This window comes from Rattus norvegicus, chromosome 6, assembly GCF_036323735.1.
Source record: "Rattus norvegicus strain BN/NHsdMcwi chromosome 6, GRCr8, whole genome shotgun sequence".
Lineage (NCBI taxonomy): Eukaryota > Metazoa > Chordata > Mammalia > Rodentia > Muridae > Rattus > Rattus norvegicus.
The window spans coordinates 55755163-55773436 of NC_086024.1; the positions used below are offsets into that span (position 1 = coordinate 55755163).

Genomic DNA, 18274 nt, shown 5'->3' on the forward strand with positions numbered 1-18274 from the left:
CTGGGGTAGCAGAAGATTTAGGAGTGCCCTGTCATTGAGTTAGCAAAGACATTTTGAGAATAACTGGTGTGTGTGTGTGTGTGTGTGTGTGTGTGTGTGTGTGTGTGTGTGTGCCTGCGTGTGTGTCTGTGTGTCTGTGTGTCTGTGTCTGTGTCTGTGTCTATGTGTTTTCTATTCCTGGATCTGAGACAGCTCCTGGACAGGTGTGCGTGTGCGACTTTGGGAACTTTAAGCGGAATAGACAAAATTACACACTACAGATTACATGTACCCACAGGAAAAGAAATGTTGGATATTGTTGGATACTGCAGGGTAAAAGGACTGGATATCATGAACCAACAGGCGAGGCAGTCTGTTTTGGGGGTGCTCACACAGGAAGAAAACTGGATATCTTATTCCTGTAAGAGAAGAAAGCAAGGACATCATGCATCCCCAAGGTAAAAATCTCTGGAAATATCAGAGGTGGCATTGCTCTTAGATTGTATTACCTGGAGGAGAAGCAGCCCTGCCTATGATGTATATGCATGGGACAACTTCCTGAATAGCATGTACCCACATGGAATGGAGTCCAGTATATCATACACATATGTGAAGCAGCTCTGCATATAATATGATGACATGGGAAGACATTCTTGATATCATGAATCTACATGTGAAGAAGTCCTGTACATCATGTACCCACATGGAAAGAAGTCCTGGATTTTGTGTAACTGCTTGGGCAGGAGTCCTGTATATAATGTATGCACACAGGAAGCTATTTACCACATCACGTACCAACTTGGGAAGAAGTCCTGGAGGTCATGTGCATATGAGGAAGTCCTGCATTTTATGTCCCAGCATGGGCCACAGTCCTGGGCATCGTGTGCCTGTGTGGGAAGCAATTTAGAATATCTGGTAGTTCATCCCATGCTGGTAACACACATCCAAGGTTGCCTCCCATACATGTACAATACATCCAGGACTACATCCCATGTGAGTACAAAATATCCAGGGATGCTTCCCATGTGGGTACATAACATTCAGGACTGGTTCTAATGATGATGCATAACATACAGGAAGAGTACATATCTAGGACTTCTGCTTATACAGGTACTTGATATCCAGGAGAATTTCTCATGCAAATGTGTGATATTCAGAACAGCCTTCCATGTGGGTACATGGCATAAATGTCTTCTTCCTAGGCTAGTACAGGATATCCAGTACTTTGCACCATAAGGGAACAGGAATCCAACCCATGTGTGTATGTGATATCCTGGAGTTCTTCCTGGACTTCTTCCTATATGTATACATGATATCCAGGCCTGCCACATATTGGGGAATATGATATAAAAGACTCTTCCCATGCAGGTAAAACAAACCCAGGACTGCTCCCCATGTGATAACATATCCAGGACTGTTCCCCAAGCAGTACAACATATCTAGGACTGCCTTACTAAGGGATCATGTAATCAGGACCAATCAGAAGAGCTAAGATCAAAAGCTCAGGTGACAGCACATGCTAGTAAGGATGTGGATACAGAGGAATACCCCTTCGTTACTAGTAGGATTGCAAACTGGTACAGCAACTCTGGAAATCAATCTGGTGGTTCCTCAGAAAATTGGAAATAGATCTACCTGAAGACCCAGCCATACCACTCACTCTTGGGCATATACCCAAAAGATGCCCCACCATATCACAAAGACACATGCTCCACTATATTTATAGCAGTCTTATTTGTAACAGCCAGAAGCTGTAAACAACCCAGATGTCCCTCAACTGAAGAATGGATACAGAAAATGTGTCTCATTTACACAGTGGAATACTATTCAGCTATTAAGAATGAGAACGTCATGAATTTTGCAGGCAAATGGATGGAACTATAAAATATCATCTTGAGCAAGGTAACCAAGACCTAAAAGGTATGTACTCACTGATAAGTGGATATTAGCCAGAAAGTACAGAACACCTAGGATACAACCCACAGAACTCAAGGTTAACAAGCCGAAAGGCACAAGTGAAGATATTTCAATCCAACTTGGGAGGGAGAAGAAAGCAATCACAGAGGGCAGAGGGATGGAGGGACCAGGGTTGAAGAAGGGGAAAAGGGGAAAGGGGAACTGATACCTGGGGGGGGGGCAGGAGAGAAACCCAGAGAGGGCCAAGAAAATGAATGGAAATATGTAGCCTTGGGGTGGGGTAGGGAGGGAGGTGGGAGGACCCTCTAGAAAGTACAAGAGATCTGGGTAGTGATTCTCAAGACTCAAGGTGGGTGGCCATAGCCAAAAAGCCCAATAGTGGGGAGAGGGAACTTACAGAGCCCACCTCCAGTAGAAAGACAAGGCCTCAAGTGGGGGTATTGGATCATCAATCAACAGTCAACATTTCTGAGCAGAATTGTGTCTGTCTAAAAGAACTGCAGAAATAAAAATGGAGAAGAGTCTGAAGGAAAGATGGTCCAGTGACTGACCCAACTTGGGATTCCTCTAATGGGAATGGGGTGGGGGCACCAAGGCCTGACACTATTACTGATGCTATGGTGTGCTTACTGACAGGTGCCTAGCATGGCTGTCCTCTGAGAAGCCCAATCAGAAGCTGAGACAGATGCAGATTCTTAAACCCAACCACTGGACTAAAGTCAGGGGCCTCTGTGGTTGAATTAGGGGATGGATTGAAGAAGCTGAAGAGGAGGGCGACCCCATAGGAAGACCAGCAACCTCAACTAACCCAGACCCCTGAAAGCTCCAAGAAACTGAGCCACCAACCAGACAGCATATATGGCTGGTCCAAGGCTCCCAACACACATACAGCAGAGGACTGCCTGGTCTGGCCTCAGTGGAAGAACAGGCACCTAATTGTCTAGAGATTTGAAGCCCTAGAGAGGGGGGAGGCCTGGTGAAGGGGAAGGCATCCTCTCAGAGACAGGGGAAGAGGAATGGGATGAGGACTGGGGGGATGGGGGGCCAGGAGGTGGGGCAATGGCTGGATTGTAAATACACACACACACACATGTATATATATTTATATATATATAAAACCAGCACTCCAAATATTGTACCACATGGCAAGAAGTCTGGCATACCATGTACTAGTGTGGAAAATAGTCATTAATGTCATGTATATGCAAAAGTCCTGTATATAGTGTATCCTCATGTTATGAAGTCTTTAAGTTTATTTATAATTGATTTTCATAGTTTGAAGCATCTCTGCATTTCTGAGCTGCAGTCTATTGATCATGGTCAATGATATTTTTGATGTGTTCTTGGGTTTGGTTTCCAAATTATTTTATTGAGTATTTTGACATCTATGTTCGTAAGGGAAATGAGTCTGGAATTTACTTTCTTTGTTGGATCTTATTGTGGTTTGCTTATCAGGGTAACTTTGGCCTCATAAAATGAATTGGGCAATATTCCTTCTGTTTCTATTTTGTGTAATAATTTGAGAAGTATTAGAAGTAACATCTCATAGAGAGTTCTGTAGAATTCTCCTCCAAAACCATCTGTCCCTAGGCTCCCTTTTGGTTTTGAGACTTCTTCTATGGAGTAAAATGATTTTTATGTGCTCATACAGTCTGATTTTAGCTTTCTTTAGCACACTTCCATTTTACTAAAGGCAAAGGCCAATTAATCCTCAGACTCCGAACCATCTTCATCTTGACCAATTTGGAAATAACGAAGTTCTTAAGTCTCCTTGTCAGATGTGACCACAGGAAGCCAATCATGGAGATTATTCTTCTTATGGTATTTCTTGGTAAGATATTTCAAATACCTTTTTGAGAACTGTTTCTTAGAAACAACTGCGATTTTATTCTTCAGGAGTTCAATGTGAACATTTCCAGGATTTCCAGTTTTTCCATTGACTTTAACCTTCTCCCATAGAAACCGTTCCTATTTTCAAACAGAAAAAAAATGCAAATCTAGGTAAGAAAACCCTAGATAGTCACTAGGGAAGGTACCAAAATTTCCAGAATCAAAAATTCCGTCTTCTACTGGATGAGTAAGGTCCAAATGAAACCTCCAGGTTGACTTCTTAGGCTTCTTTTTTCTTTCTTTCTTTCTTTCTTTCTTTCTTTCTTTCTTTCTTTCTTTCTTTCTTCCTTCCTTCCTTCCTTCCTTCCTTCCTTCCTTCCTTCCTTCCTTCCTCTCTCTCTCTCTCTCTCTCTCTCTCTCTCTCTCTCTTCTTTCTTTCTTTCTTTCTTTTTTCTTTGTTTCGGAGCTGGGGACCGAACCCAGGGCCTTGCGCTTGCTAGGCAAGCAGTCTACCACTGAGCTAAGTCCCCAACCCCTTCTTAGGCTTCTTATCTTTCTGTGGCGCCATGTTGAGCAGCAGCCATGGGAAGAGCGGTTCTGAGACTTCTAATGACTGCTTTTATTCCACTGGGGATTATAGATCTGACTAGGATGCTTACATGGTCTTAATTTAACTTTGGTACATGGTACCTATCAGGAAAATTATCCATTTCTTTTAGAATGTCCAAAGTGGTAGAGTGCAGGTTTTTTATAGTATGTCCTTGTGAGTCCCTGGATTTCTTCAGTGTCTTTCTTATTTTGTCAGTTTGAATTCTCCCTCTCTCCCTCCCTCTCTCTCCCTCCCTTCCTTCCTTTTAGTTAATTTGGGGAAGGGCTTGTCTATCTTATTGATTTTCTCAAAGAACCAACTTTCAGTTTCACTGATCCTTTATGTTGTTTCCTTCCTTCCTTCCTTCCTTCCTTCCTTCCTTCCTTCCTTCCTTCCTGTCTGTCTTTCTATTTTATTGATTTCAGATTATTTTATTGATTTGTTGCTGCTGGACTTGACTCCTCTTACGTCTGATTACTTCCTGGCATTCTAGAGCTTTCAGGTGTTCTGTTGAGTAGCTAGTATGAGATCTCCCCAGATGTTTTTAAATGTAGGCAAACTTGCTTATTAGAACCAATGTCATTATGCCTCAGAAGTTTGGGTATATTATGGATTTCTTCTCATTCAATTCCATAAGGTTTTTAATTTCTGTCTTGACCCACTTTTCATTCAGCAGAGAGCTCAGCTTCTGTGAGTTTGTAAGCTTTCTGTTGTTCCTGTTGTTATCGATCTCTAACTTTAATCCACGGTGGTCTGATAGGATTCAGTACATTATTCCAAGTTTCTTGTATCTGTTGAGACTTGTGTCTAAATTGTGGTAAATTTTCCAAAAAGACCTATGACATGCAGAAAAGAAGGTATATTCTTTGTGTTTGGGTGAAACGTTCTGTAAATATCTGTTAGTTCCATTTGGTTTGTGATGTCTGCTCTCTCCAGCATTTCTCTGTTCAGCTTTTGTCTGGATGACCTATCTACTTGTGAGAAAAGAGTATTGAAGCTTACTGCCATCCATATGTGAGGATCAATATGTTATTTAACCTGAAGTGGTGTTTCTTTTACAAACTTGGGTGCCCTTATGTTTGGGGCATAGATGCCAAGAATTGAAATGTCATCTTGGTGAATTTTTCCTTTGATGAGTATGTAGTGGTCTTTCCTATCTCTTGTTTTGGTTTGAAGTCTGTTTTGTTAGGTAGTAAAATGGCTACACCACCTGGCTTCTTAGGGTCATTTATCTGAAATATCTTTTCCAATACTCTTTACCCTGAGGCAATGTCTATCCTTGATGTTCAGGTATATTTATTGGATGCAGCAGAAGGATGGATCCTATTTCCACGGCCATCCTGTTAGTCTATTGTTTAATTGGGTAATAGAGACCATGGACTTGAGAGATACCAAGGACTAATGATTGTTGATTCCTGTTACTTCGTTCTTGTTGTATTGTTGTTGGTGTGTGTATGTATGTATGTATGTATGTATGTATGTATGTATGTATGTATGTATGTGTTTCCCTTTTGATTTTGCTGTTCTCAAACTATTTGTTTCCTGTGTTTTCATGGGTATAGTCAACCTCCTTAGGTTGAAGTGTTTCATCTAGAACCTTCTGTAGGGCTGGATTTGTAGACAGATATTATTTAAATTTGGCTTTATCATAGAATAAATCTTCTCCATCTATGGTGATTGAATGTTTCCTGAGTAGAGTAGTCTCGGTTGGCAACTGTGGTTTCTTGGTATCTGATGAACATCTGCTCAGGTCTCTCTGGCTATTAGAGTCCCCACTGAGAAGTCATTTGTAATTTTAGTAGGTCTGCCTTTATATGTTGCTTGGCCCTTTCCCCTTGCAACTTTTAATATTCTTTCTCTGTTCTGTATATTTAGTGTTTTGATTATTATGTGTTGAGGAGTCTTTCTTTTCTGGTCTCATCTATTTTGTGTTCTGTATGCTTCTTAGACCTTGACAAGTATCTCCTTTTTTAAGTAGGGAAATTTTCTTCTATAATTCTGTTGAAAATATTTTCTGGGCTTTTGGGTTTCTTCTCCTTCTATCCCTTTTGTTCTTAGATTTGGTCTTTTCATAGGATTGCAGATTTCCTCCATGTTTTGTGTTTGAAATTCTTTAGATTTAACAATTTCTTTGCCCCATGTATTAATTTCTTCTATTGTATCTGAAATTATATTTTCCATCTCTTGGATTCTGTTGGCAAAGCTTGCCTTTGTAGTTTCTCTTTGAATTCCTAAAATTTTCACTAAGTTTTGGTGTTCTTTATTGGTTCTATTTTCATTTTCAGGTCTTGAACAATTTTACTCATTTCCTTCCACTCTTTGTGTTTTGCTGTTTTTATTGATTTTCTCCCTCTGTGTTTTCCTGAATTTCTTTAAGAGATTTATTAAGTTCCTCTTTAAGGGCCTCTATTACCTTCATGCAGGTGTTTTAAGGTCTTTTTCTTGTGCTTCAGTTATGGTGGAATTGAGGGACTGTTGTGGTAGGGTTGCTGGGCTCTAATGTGGTCATAGTGCCCTGGTTGTTATTGATTGTGTTTGGGGCTGGCATCGTGGCATCTGGAATTGGTTTGGTTATAGGTCTGGGTGCTGATTTCTGGTTTTGTCTGTTGGGTGAGTGTTTTTTGTTTTCTTTTCTTGGTTTCTGATTTAGGACAGTCTGATGGCTTTGCCTTGCCTGGCAGAAATGGTTCTGCAGACCTGGTAGGTACGGCCACTGAGGGGTCCAAGTAAAATATGTTTCTGGGATATGGGAAATGACATTTAGGAAGGGGGTAGGCTAGAGGTCTGAATGGGTTCACAGGAGGGAGGAGAACTGAGTGTTCTTCCAGGATCTGCTTATTTGGAATTAAAATTGGCCTCACTGGAACAGGGGAGGGAAGACACTGGGGAAAGATCACCCCAGGAAGTATGGTATAGTACTAGGGTGATGCTGGGGGATTGGCTCTAGAGGAACAGAAGGAGAAGGGAAGAGCTATGGGCAGCTTCTTGCTTTCCTCACAGGAGTGGTCTATGGGTTACAGGGGTGCTTCCTGGAATTGGGTGCTGGGATAACGCAGCAAGTGAAGGGAGAGTGGTTTGGATGGGAAGATTTGTGGATCCAGAGTAGATGGGGGCACGGGGCAGAGAAGGCTGTATCAGGTGGTCTGTTGCAGAGCTGAGGGTGTGGGACCGAGGGATTGAGTCTGGAAGAATAGAGGGAGAGATGGGCGAGATGAAGATCTGTAGTCAGTCTACCCGTATCCCTGGAAGGAGAGGCTGTGAGTTAGAAGGGGTTTCCTGCTGGAGTTGGGGGCTGGAATAAAATATTGAGTAGGACAAGGAAGAGGTTAGGTAGAGACGGTCTGTGAAAGCCACAGGAGACAGGGACAGGGAGGAGAAGCAAGGCTGCATCCGGTCTTCTTTTGCAGAACTACAGATGAGACAGGGAGATTGAGTTTGGAGGAGACCAGGGAGTGGTGAAGATATTCAGTTAGCTTACCTGTTTCTGGTTCAGTTTGTGTGTTTGCAAGGACTGCCCCCTGGTGTTGGAGGCTGGGATAATGGGTTGAGTTGCAGGAAGGAAGTTGGAGAAAATCTTTGTGATTGGGTGGGAAAATCAGAGAAGGAAAAAAAAATACATGCAGTAGTTTCTTTACTTGTGGGCTTCCCACACATGTACATGATGTGTAGGAACTCTACTCATTCAACGGACTGATATCTAAGCTCCTAGTATACAGGACTGTTTTCCATATGAGTAGGTCATATCCAGTACTGTTTCTGAGGCAGTTACATGATATCCAGAACGTCTTCCCAAGTAGGTACAGGGAATTCAGGGCTTTATCCAATGTGGGTACATGATACTCAGAATTTCTACTCATCAATGTACATAAGGTTCACATTGTTCCAGAGTTGGATATGTGATATCCAGCAGTGCTTTTTATGCAGATACACTGTATCTAAGACTTCTTCCATATCAGTATATCATATGCAGGGTGCCTTTCCATGAGGGCACAAGACATGCACCCCTTCTTCCATCGCGGGCACAGTATCTCCAGGTCTGCTTCCTTTGCCATTGTATGATATGCAAACTATTGCCCCCTGTGGGTAGTTCATAGCCACAGCTCCTTCCCACGTGGGCATCATTTCTAATAGTGTTTCTCATGTGGGTATATGATATCCAGATTGTTTCCTGTGAGGTACATGATACCTAGAACTCCTTTTCATGTGGGTGCAGGATACCAAAGACTACTTCTCATGTGGGTACAATATTTCCAGGACTACTTTCCAAATGGAGACATGCCATCCAGGACTGCTTCCCATGTGGATATATAATATACACAACTGCTTGCAAGGTGGGTACATGACATCCAGGACTTTGAATCATGTGAACATATGATATGGTATCTAGGACTTCTTCCCATGCTGGTCCATGAATGGAAGGAATTCTTTACCTGCAGACATGTGATATCTAGGACTGCTTCCAATGTGAGCACATGCTATGCAGAACTTCTTCTCATGTGGTACTATGTATCCATGACAGCTTTCTGTGCAGATCTGTGATGTTCAGGATTTCTTCCCATGTGGCCCCTGTTAGTGAGAATTTGTTTCCAATTAGGAACATGATATCCAGGACAGTTTCCCATACAGGTAAGTGACATCAAGAAATCCTTCCAATGCCAGTACATAACACCCAGGACTTCTTTCCATAAAGTCACATGATATCCCAAAATGCTCCCCTGTGTGTGTGCCAAATCCAGGACTGGTTTCTTTGAGAGTACAGCGTATTCAGGAACCCTTCTCCTGCAGAAACATGACATCCAGGACTCTTGGCCATGATGGTACATTGATATTCAGAACTGCTCTCCATGCTGTTATATGATATACAGAACTGCTTCACATGCAGGTTAAACACATGCAGGAATGCTAGTCACATGTATAACATCCAGGACTGATTCCCACGCACATTGAACATGTGCAGCACTGCTTCACATGAGTGTCAATGGATCCAAGACTGTTTTACATGCCAGTACAACCATGTTAGGGCTGTTTAGCATGAGGGTACACATTATCCATTACGACTTCCAGTTTGGGAGCATGATATGCAGCCTGCCTCCCATGTAGGTATAACATACCAGGGCTGCTTCCCACACAGGTACCTAGTATTCCAGTTTTATTTCCAATGCTGATACATGACACCTAGGACTTTGTACAGTCTGGGTACAGACGTTCAAAACTTCCCAAAGGAATGCTGCATTTTCAGGTTGTTTACCATATAGACACTGCTATCCAGGATTGCTTCCCATGCTGTTACATGAGATCCAGAACTGCTTCCAATGTAGGATACATCATATCAACATGAGATCCAGGACTTGTTTCCAAGCAGGTACCACATATCCAGGCTGCTTCTTATGTCACTACATGAGATGCAAGACATCTTCCCATGAGAGTACATGATACCTACGATTGTTTCCCAGTGTGTACATGGTATACAAGACCACTTCCAATACAGGAACATGACATTCTGGACTTCTTCCCATTTGGGTTCAAGAGATACATGACTGCTTCTCATGTGAGTACATGAAATACTATCCATAATCCCATGTGGGTATCAATATGAGGGACTGCTCCCCATACTATGCTATGCTATTCAGTACTACTTACCACGATAGTATATTACACAGATACAGTACTTTTCCCCATGTAGTTATAAAGTATCCAGGTCTTTGTCCCACGCAATTAACATATATCCAGGATTTCTCCCTACCCAGGTCCCGCATATACATAACCTCTTCACTAGCGGGTATATTTCTAGGACTGCCTCTCATGCAGTTTACATGATACACAGGACAGTTTTCAATGTTATGTATAAAGTATCCAAGATGTTATCGCATGTGGGTACATGATATCTAGGATGCCTAACCATGCAGGTATGTGATACCCAAGACTGCTTCCTATGTGTGCACATGATATGAAGAACTTCCTGTGCAGTACATAATATCCACACTTCTTTTCATGTGGGCCCATGATATCTTCCCATGTGCTTTCATGACATCCATGATTGTTTTCTGGGTGGATACATGGTATCCAGGACTATTTCTCAAGAGGGTAGATACATGGGGCTGGGGATTTAGCTCAGTGGTTAGAGCGCTTACCTAGGAAGCGCAAGGCCCTGGGTTCGGTCCCCAGCTCCGAAAAAAAAAAAAAAAAAAAAAAAGGACCAAAAAAAAAAAAAAAAAAAAAGAGGGTAGATACTATTCAGAACTGCTTCTCATGTTGTAAATGATGCCCCGACGTCTTCCCCAGGTCTGTACATGGTATGCAGCTCTTCTTTACATGTGATACATGATGTCCAGCGCTGCTTCCCATTCAGGTACGTGACACATAGACCCTTTCCATGCATGACACACAGCTCTCTTCCCCATGTGGTACATGGCACCCAGTGCTGTGTCTCATTCAGATACAACATACCCGGTGCTGCTTCCCCTGCAAGGGCATGGTAGCCAGCCCTGCTTCCGATGTTGATACGTGACATCCAGGATGTCACACCATGCTAGGATTTCTTCCATTGTGGGTACATGATGTACAGGTCTTCCCCTGCATGAACATGATGTGCAGGACTGTTTCCCTCAGTGTTACCTTATATCCAGGACTTTGTCCCATATAGGTGTTACATACAGAGGATTGCTTCCCTTATTGCTTCCTGATATGCAGAACTTTCCCCATGCCGATATAGGATAACTAGTACTACTCCCATGGGGGGAGAACAACCACAACTGCTTCCTACACACGTACATGATACCTTGGACTTCTTCCTGTGGGAGTGCTTGGTATCCAGGTCATCTCCCATGTAGGTACAACACTGGAGGTCTGTTTCCCATGAGGGTGCATGATATGGATGACTGCTTCCCCTGTGGGTATTCGATGTTCATGACTGTTGCTGTTGACGATGCATGCCATGCCAGAGCACGGTATGGAAAAATTCTTCCCATGAAAGTACATGATATCCTAGACTTCTTCACAAGTAGGAACATGTTATGTAGTAATTCTTCTCATGCATGTACATGATATTCAGGACTGCTTCCCATGGGTTACATGATACACAAGTCTCCTTCTAATATGTGTACACAGTATCCAGGATTTGTTCCCATTCTGGGACGTAGTATGTAGGAATTCTTCCTATGTGAGTTCATAATATCTAGGACTACTTCCCGTGTGCATACATGATGTCCATTACTATTTACCAGGTGAGTGCATGATACACAGGTCTCTTTCTACTGCATGTACATGATATCTAGGAATTCTCCCCATGCAGGTACATAATATCCAGGACCTCTTCCCATGTAGGCACAAGACTTTGTCCAATGCAGGCACCACTTAGAGATGGCTGATTGTGAAGCAGGTACGTGATATTTTAAATCCCTTCACAAATGGTGGGGTTATATCAAGGCTAGCTACCTGAGCTGCTACACGGTATGCAGGTCTTTCCCCCGTGTCAGCAGTATTATCCAAAACTGCTTCTGATGCATGTATTTGATATACAGGACTTCTTTGTTGCAGCAATGATAAAAAATGGTTCCAGATACACAGCAAAATCATGGTTCTAGAGGTCCAGCAGTGGCTGGCCTATCACAGCTCCCTTCCACGAACTCTGCCCACAGTCCCAGCAAGTATCCCCTGGTAGTTAAGTATAAACTCCCAACTACCCAGTAAAATCAAGATTCAATAAAGTGTAACCCAACCATCAGATTTATATGTTAATTTCTCAATCCATAATACATTCACACAATGAACTTAAAACCAATTGATAAGGATATAAAATGCCCACCTAGATAAGATAATTTTGCCTATAGAAATCCATCCCAGCTACCTTGGGAATTCAAGACCACCTGAATCCGGGTCATGCTTTCCTGTCTCTATCTTGAAGTCTCCAACTTCTCTCTCTCTCCTAGACTTTTTCCCCACCTACCTTTCCTTCTTATTCAATGATAGTCTTTGCCTTATCCTGGACCTGCCTTGCTGCATAATGACATCATCCTACACTTCTTCCCATGTGGGTACACGATACCCGGTATTTCTTTCTATGTAGGCACAAATGCCCAGGACTGCTTCCAATACAGGTTCATGATATACAGAATTTCTTCCCATGCAGATACACAACAGGAAAGTCTTCTTCCCATCTGGTACATGACACCCAGTGTTGCTACCCATGAGGGCACGATATTTCCAGGGTTGCTTCACATTTGGGGAAATGATATCCAAAACTGCTTCTAATGCCAATATAGGACAACCAAGATACTTTACCATGCTGCTACTAGACATCCTGGGTTCTTCCTATGATGGTGCATGATGCACAGGTCTACTTATCTTGCATGAACATGGAATACAGGATTGTTTCCCAGGTGTGTAAATGATATCGAGGACCCCTTCCCATGCAGCTATGATATACACAGTACTTTTCTAAATGAAGGAATGAGACAACCCGGGCTTGGTCCCATGTGGGTATCACACAGACAGGACTTCTTCCACTGCTGGTTCATGATGCGCAGGGCTTCTTCCCATGCAGGTACATGATAAACATTGCTTCCTATGTGAGCATAAATACCCATGATCGCTTCCTATGTAGGTACTTGATATCCAGGATTTCTTCTCATACGGTACATTGTATTCAAGTTGTCATGTATGTGGGTACAGTATTTGCAGGATATGGATGTTTTCCCTGTTGCTTCATGATAAATAGGAATCGTTCCTCTGTGCGTACATGATATCCAACACTTCTTCCCGTGTGGGAACCAATATCCATGACTGCTTTCAATTCTGGTGCTGATCCAGTACTTGTTTAGATGCAGGTAGATTGATACGTAGGACTTTCCTCCATGTGGGTAATGACTCCATGACTTCTTTCCATGAAGGTACAATACTTGCAAGACTGCATCCCCTGTGGGAATATGATAGTCAGGACTGCTTCCTGTGAGGTTACACCATGCCAAGGACTGTTTCCAATGCAAGCACATGACATCGAGAACATTGTCCTATGTGGGCATGTGACATCCGGGACTGTTTCCAAGGAAGGTGCATCTTGATATTTAGAACTTTATCACATATAAGTCCCACATATCAAATATTTCTTCCCCTGTGAGCGCCAATGTCCACAACTACTTCCAATACATGTACACAGTGTCCAGGGCCTTTTCCTCATTAAAGTACATAACCTTCAGGACTGTTTACCATTCAGGTATAACATGTCTGGACTAATTCTCAAAGGAGACGTGATATCCAAGACTGTGTCCCATGTAGGTAAAACACACCTGAGATTGCTTCTTTTCAGATACCATGACAGCCGTGCCCTCAACCTATGCAGATACATAATATTTAGAACTTCTTCCTATGCAGTAGACAGAAATTCTTCCAATGCTGGTGTTGATATCCAAATCTTTATCATATATTATCATATATAATATATAATGTATCACACATACATATATATCATCTATCTATCTATCTATCTATCTATCTATCTATCTATCTATCTATCCATCTATCATATATACATATATATCAGGGTCTTGGTATCCAGAATTGCTTCCCATTTGGGTCGAGAACATCCAGGAATTTTTCCCATATGGGTATATGATATCCAGGGGTATTTTCCAGGTGGGCACTTGATGTCCAATACTGATTTCAATACTGTTAGATTACAGGTAACATCTTTCAAAATGGGCAAATAATGTGTAGGACTTGTTCCCACATGGATAAATGTATCCATGACCCTGCCTCATGGGGGGGCACTACATATACAAAGTACTTTTCATGCAAGTACATGATACATTCACTTCTAACCGTGCAGGTACCATTACATATGATTGCCTTCCATACAGGTAAATGCTATCCAGGATGACTTACCATGAGGGTATATGATATACAGGGCTTCTTCATGTGTGAATTCATGATACCCAGTATTGCTTCCCATGCTGGTATATGATCTCAAGGATATGATACCCTGAACTGCTTCCAACGTGAATACGCGATATGCAAATATTCTTCTCATGCAAATGCATGATATCTAGGAGTTCTTTACAAGTGGGTACATGATGTGCCTGAATTCTCCCCATGCAGGTAATATTGAGGACTGTTTTCCATGTGTGCTATGACATAAATGACTTCTTTCCATGCAGACTCATGGATACCAGGACTTCATCCCATGGGGGCATATGATATGCAGTAATTGTATATGATGTACATGACTATCATGTGAACACAGTAATTAAGGATGACTTTACATTCTTTTACAGCATATTCAGAATTTCATCCCATGTGGGTACAATAAGTTTAGGACTGAATCTCATGCATGTACATGATGTCAAAGACGGCTTCCCATGGGCTACATCATATCTGGGATCGATTCCCATGAATGGAAATGCTATCCAGGATTGCATCCAAGGATAATACTTTACTTCTTGGACTTCATAACATGCAGGTACATGATATTCACACTTCTACCTAAGCTGGTAAATGATTTCTAGTACTATTTCTCACATATATACATGATATCCAGGACTTCTTCCCATCCAGGTACAAAAATTCATGACTTTTACCCCAGGCAGGAACAAGATATTCAAGACTTCATCCCATGTGGGTAGAACACAGACAGTGCTGTTTCTTCTGCTGTTTCACAATAAACAAGACTCCTTCTCATGTGGGTCCAGGTTATTGAGTACTTTTTCCCATGTACTCAATAAACATACAGGTACTGGTTCTGGTACATGATAACCAGGAATGCTTTCCATGTGGTACATGTATAGATGTTGAACCATATTGTAAATAATTGTGGAAATCGCGTACAGAGATGTGAAGAAATCCTGAATATCCTGTCACCTGCGTGGGGAGAAGTCTCAGATACAATGTCCAGGATATCATGTTCTCACATGGTAAGAAGTGCTGAATGTCATGTACCTGCATGGGAAACAGTCTGGTATATAGTGTACCTGGAAAAAAATACAAGAGAATAATTCTTTTATATCACATACCCACATTAGAAAAAAATCTTAAAGGTTATAAACCCACATAGGAGTCAATCCTGGATATCATGTACAAGTAAGGGCATAATACTAGCATATCATGTACCAGCATGGAAAAAATCCTAAACACCATGTATGTGCTTGGAAGGAAGTCTTGGATATCATTTGCATGGGAAGAAATCTTCATATCAAGTAAAGCATAGGAAGAAATCTTGTATACTGTGTACCCACATGAAAAGCAGTTGTGAATTGCAACTAGGTGCCTGGAACAGGTAACTACATGAGAAGAAGTCCTGAATGCCATTAGCCTGTGTATCATGTATACATTGAAGGGAAGCAATCCTGGATATGTGGTGCCCACATCCACAGGGGATGATTCCAGGCTATCCTGTATCCACAAGGAAGAAGTCTACAGTGTCATGTCCCTGCATGTCACATACCCATGGCAAGGAGTCCTGGATGTCATGTGCCTGCCTGGAAATAGTTGTGGATTTCATGTACCCTCATTGGGAGTCTGGAAAACTGTCCTGGATATCAAGTATCTACACAAGAAGCAATTTAGGATGCTTCTAAATTTAGGTATTGTGTACCTGCCTTTGGAGCAGTCTTGGATATAAAGTATCTATGTGGGATGAAGTCCAAAATAACATATACCCACATAAGAAGAAGTCTTGCATAACATACATCCACATGGGAAAGTCTTGCTATCACGAACCTGCATGTGAAGCTCTTCTGAATATTGAGGAGTACAGGGTATTATAAACAAGCAGTGGAAAAAGAATTGTGTAAGTAGCAACCGCATGGAAAGAAGCCCTGGGTATTATGTATACATGTATACACTGCATAGGAAGAAGTTCTGAATATCATGCACCCACATGGTAAGCAGTCCTGAAGATCATGGATTCTCAGGGAACAAGTCCTGGATGTCCTTTACACACATGGGAAGGAGTTCTATATATCATGTATGGGCATGGGAAACAGTTCTGCATATCATGTATCATATGGGTAGAAATCCTAAATATCATACAACTGCATGGGATGGAGTTCTGAATGTCATCTAATGGCTTTGGGAAAATTCCTGGAAATTATATCTGCATGGGAAGAAGTTATGCATATGTACCATAGCGCAAGCAACCTTAGATATCATGTACCTGCATACAAAGAGGTCCTGGATATATGGATCCAAATGGGAAGACATATACCCATGTGGAAAGTCCTGCATATCAGGACTGTATGGGAAGGGGTAATGGATGTTAGGACCTGTGCGATAAGAATTACTGGATACCATGAGTTGATCATTCCTGCTTATGGAAAATCTATATACAAAGAAATCCTGGATATCTTGTTTCTGCATGGGAAAAATCATGAATATTATGTACCTGTTTGGGAAGAAGCCCTTAATAACATGTATCCACTTGAGAGTCAGAACTGGATATCATGTAGCTGGTACCCAAATGGGGATTAATCCTAGATAAAACATGCTATCCTGGGGAACTCTCCAGGATATTGTGTAGCCACATGGGATGAAATCCTGGCTGTTGTGGCCTGGCATGGGAAGAAGTCTGGAATATTATATAGTATGGGGGACAATTCTTGGTATGTGGTACCACCATAGAATGAAATCCTGGGTATTGTGTATTGGCATAAGAAGCAATTTTGGATATAATGTACCCACATGTGATGCAGTCCTTCCTATTGGTACCAGTATGACATGGATGTTGCATACCTGTGTTGGAAGCAGTCCTAGATATCATGTTATCATATGGGAAACAGTCCTGGATATCATGTACCCACATGGGAAACAGTCTTAGATACATGGTATCCACATGAGACAAAGCTCAGGGTAGCATTCACCTGTATGGGAAGAAGTCCGGGATGTCATAGCCTGTCAGTGAAAGAAGACTCATGTGTGGGGTAACCACATGGGAAGAAGCCCAGAGTATTTTGATTTTGATTCAGAAGAATTCATAGATATTTTTTATCTGCATGAGACAAAGCCTCAGTGTCATGATTCAGCCTTGGAAGCTGTCCTGGAAGTAATGTACCTATATGGGAAGAACTCCCGGAAGCAATCCTGGACATTATGCTCCCATACGAAGAGAAGTCTTATCATTTATCAGATAAGAAACAGTCCTGGATTCATGTACTTGGATGTGTACAAGTCCTGGGTATTGTGTACTTACATGGGACAAAGTCCTGGATACCATGTGTTAACTTAAGAAACAGTCTTAGACATGTCATACCCTCAAGGGAAACAGTCCTGAACATTATAGTCGTGCATAGGAACTGGTCCTGGAAATCATGTACCCATAACAGATGCAGTCATGGGTATCACGTGTTCAAAGGATAATTAGTCCTAGGTATGTTGCTTTGCACAGGAAGCAGTCTTGAATATGTTATATCTGCATGGGACAGAGTCCTGAATATCTTGAACCCATACTGGAAGAAATCCAAAATATCATGTAACCACATGGGAAGCAGTCCTTGTATCATACAATTGCATGAGTAGGAGATGTGTATATCACACACCACATGGGACCAGATTCCATTTGTCATGTATCTACATTGGAAGCAGTCATGGGTATCATGTAACCATATAGGAAGCCATCCTGGATTTCTTGTACCCTCTACCCCCCACCAGAAAGCAGTTCTAGTTATAATGTTTCACTTTGGGAAGCAATACTTGGTATCATGTGACCCCATGGGAATCAGTCCTGTTATCATGTACCAGCACAGGGTAGGAAGACATCACAGAAACACATGGGTAGGAGTCCTACATATCATGTACCTCCATGGGATGGAGTAATGGATGCCATGTACCAGCAAGGAAAGCAGCTCTGGGATCATGTAACTATGTGGAAAGCATGGGCTGTACCCTTGGTATCATCGACCAGCATGGGCAGTGCTCCTGGATAACATTACCTGTATGGGAAGAAGTCTTGAATATGTGCTATCTGTGTGAGAT

At 42.0% G+C, this 18274-nt stretch overlaps 1 pseudogene; it reads right to left on the reverse strand.

Annotated features, from left to right (window-relative positions):
* Positions 1 to 3483: 3483 nt before the first annotated feature.
* Positions 3484 to 11141, reverse strand: LOC134479122 (transcription initiation factor TFIID subunit 3-like; annotated as a pseudogene).
* Positions 11142 to 18274: the final 7133 nt, after the last annotated feature.